This window comes from Physeter macrocephalus, chromosome 7 (genome assembly GCF_002837175.3).
Source record: "Physeter macrocephalus isolate SW-GA chromosome 7, ASM283717v5, whole genome shotgun sequence".
Lineage (NCBI taxonomy): Eukaryota > Metazoa > Chordata > Mammalia > Artiodactyla > Physeteridae > Physeter > Physeter macrocephalus.
This window is the reverse complement of record NC_041220.1, coordinates 94,886,827-94,890,396: the sequence shown is the minus strand read 5'-3', so window position 1 is coordinate 94,890,396 and position 3,570 is coordinate 94,886,827. Positions and strand designations below refer to the sequence as shown.

The following is a 3,570-nucleotide window of genomic DNA, read 5'->3' as shown; positions in this document are numbered from 1 at the left end:
AAATCAAAAGAAAGCTGGAGTAGCAATTCTCATATCAGACAAAATAGACTTTAAAATAAAGACTATTACAAGAGACAAAGAAGGACACTACATAATGATCAAGGGATCAATCCAGGAAGAAGATATAACAATTATAAATATTTATGCACCCAACATAGGAGCATCTCAATACATAAGGCAAATGCTAACAGCCATAAAACGGAAAATCGACAGTAACACAAACATAGTTGGTGACTTTAACAGCCCACATTCACCAATGGATAGATCATCCCAAATGAAAATAAATAAGGAAACACAAGCTTTAAATGATACATTACACAAGATGGACTTAATTGATAGTTATAGGACATTCCATCCGAAAACAACAGAATACACTTTCTTCTCAAGTGCTCATGGAACATTCTCCAGGTTAGATCATATCTTGGGTCAGAAAACAAGCCTTGGTGAATTTAAGAAAATTGAAATCGTATCAAATATCTTTTCTGACAACAACACTATGAGGCTAGATATCAATTACAGGAAAATATCTGCAAAAATACAAATACATGAAGGCTAAACAATACACTAGTAAATAACCAAGAGATCACTGAAGAACTCAAAGAGGAAATAACAAAAATACCTAGAAACAAATGACATTGAAAACACGATGACCCAAAAACTATTGGATGCAGCAAAAGCAGTTCTAAGAGGGAAGTTTATAGCAATACAATCCTACCTCAAGAAACAAGAAACATCTCAAATAAACAACCTAAAGTTACAACTAAAGCAATTAGAGAAAGAAGAACAAAAAGCCCCCAAAGTTAGCAGAGGGGAAATCATAAAGATCAGATCAGAAATAAATGGAAAAGAAATGAAGGAAATAATAACAAAGATCAATAAAACTACAAGCTGGTTCTTTGAGAATCTAAACAAAATCGATAAACCATTAGCCAGACTCATCAAGAAAAAAAGGGAGAAGAATCAAATCAATAGAATTAGAAATGAAAAAGGGGAAGTAAAAATGGACACTGCAGAAATACAGGGATCATGAGAGATTACTACAAGCAACTATATGCCAGTAAAATGAACAACCTGGAAGAAATGGACATATTTTTAGAAAAGCACAACTTCTGAGACTGAACCAGGAAGAAATAGAAAATATGAACAGACCAGTCGCAAGCACTAAAATTGAGACTGTGATTAAAAATCTTCCAACCAACAAAAGCCCAGGGCCAGATGGCTTCACAGGTGAATTCTATCAAATATTTAGAGAAGAGCTAACACCTATCCAACTCAAATTCTTCCAAAATATAACAGAGGGAGGAACACTCCCAACCTCATTCTATGAGACCTCTGTCACCCTGATACCAAAACCAGACAAAGATGTCAGAAAGAAAGAAAACTACAGGCCAGTATCACTGATGAACATAGATGCAAAAACCCTCAACGAAATACCAGAAAACAGAATCCAACAGCACATTAAAAGGATCATACACCATGATCAAGTGGAATTTATCCCAGAAATGCAAGGATTCTTCAATATCCGTAAATCAATCAATGTGATACACCATTTTAACAAATTGAAGGAGGAAAAACCATATGATCATCTCAATAGATGCAGAAAAAGCTTTCGACAAAATTCAACACCCATTTATGATAAAAACCCTGCAGAAAGTAGGCATAGAGGGAATTTACCTCAACATAATAAAGGCCATATATGACAAACCCACAGCCAACATCGTCCTCAATGGTGAAAAACTGAAACCATTTCCACTAAGATCAGGAAAAAGATAAGGTTGCCCACTCTCACCACTGATCATACACCATGATCAAGTGGAATTTATCCCAGAAATGCAAGGATTCTTCAATATCCGTAAATCAATCAATGTGATACACCATTTTAACAAATTGAAGGAGGAAAAACCATATGATCATCTCAATAGATGCAGAAAAAGCTTTCGACAAAATTCAACACCCATTTATGATAAAAACCCTGCAGAAAGTAGGCATAGAGGGAATTTACCTCAACATAATAAAGGCCATATATGACAAACCCACAGCCAACATTATTCTCAATGGTGAAAAACTGAAACCATTTCCCCTAAGATCAGGAACAAGACAAGGTTGTCACTCTCACCACTCTTATTCAACATAGTTTTGGAAGTTTTAGCCATAGCAATCAAAGAAGGACAAGAAATAAAAGGAATCCAAACTGGAAAAGAAGTCAAGCTGTCATTGTTTGTAGATGACGTGTGATACTATATATAGGATATCCTAAAGATGCTACCAGAAAAGTACTCGAGCTAATCAATGAATTTGGTAAAGTAGCAAGATACAAAATTAATGCACAGAAATCTCTTTCATTCCTATACACTAATGATGAAAAATCTGAAACAGAAATTAAGGAAACAATCCCATTTATCATTGCAACAAAAAGAATAAAATACCTAGGATTAAACCTACCTAAGGAGACAAAAGTCGTGTATGCAGAAAACTATAAGACACTGATGAAAGAAATTAAAGATGATGCAAACAGATGGAGAGATATACCATGTTCTTCGATTGGAAAAATCAACATCGTGAAAATGATTATACTACCGAAAACAATCTACAGATTCAATGCAATCCTGATCAAACTATCAATGGCGTTTTTCACAGAAGTAGAACAAAAAATTTCACAATTTGTACGGAAGCACAAAAGACCCCAAATAGCCAAAGCAATCTTGAGAAAGAAAAACGGAGCTGGAGGAATCAGGCTCCCGGACTTCAGACTATACTAGAAAGCTACAGTAATCAAGACAGTATGGTACTGGCACAAAAACAGAGGTATAGGTCAATGGAACAGGATAGAAAGCTCAGAGATAAACCCACGCACAAATGGTGACCTTATTTTTGATAAAGGAGGCAAGAATATACAATGGAGAAAAGGCAGCCTCTTCAATAAGTGGTGCTGGGAAAACTGGACAGATACATGTAAAAGAATGAAATTAGAACACTCCCTAACACCATACACAAATACAAACTCAAAATGGATTAAAGACCTAAATGTAAGGCCAGACACTATAAAACTCTTAGAGGAAAACATAGGCAGAACACTCTATGACATAAATCACAGCAAAATCCTTTTTGGCCCACCTCCTAGAGAAATGGAAATAAAAACAAAAGTAAACAAATGGGACCTAATGAATCTTAAAAGCTTTTGCGCAGCAAAGGAAAGCATAAACAAGATGAAAAGACAACCGTCAGATTGGGAGAAAATATTTGCAAATGATTCAACTGACAAAGGTTAATCTCCAGAATTTACAAGCAGCTCATGCAGCTCAATATCAAAAAAACAAACAGCCCAATCCAAAAATGGGCAGAAGACCTAAGTAGACATTTCTCCAAAGAAGATATACAGATTGCCAACAAACACATGAAAGGATGCTCAACATCACTAGTCATTAGATAAATGCAAATCAAAACTACAATGAGGTGTCACCTCACACCGGTGAGAATGGCCATCATCAAAAAAATCTAGAAACAATAAATGCTGGAGAGGGTGTGGAGAAAAGGACCCTCTTGCACTGTTGGTGGGAATGTAAATTGATA

At 35.5% G+C, this 3,570-nt stretch overlaps 1 protein-coding gene across 1 annotated transcript in view; it reads left to right on the top strand.

The window, feature by feature from the left end:
* The window catches only part of LOC102973494 (cytosolic beta-glucosidase-like), a 212,195-nt gene that overhangs the window by 30,030 nt on the left and 178,595 nt on the right, over nt 1–3,570 (top strand).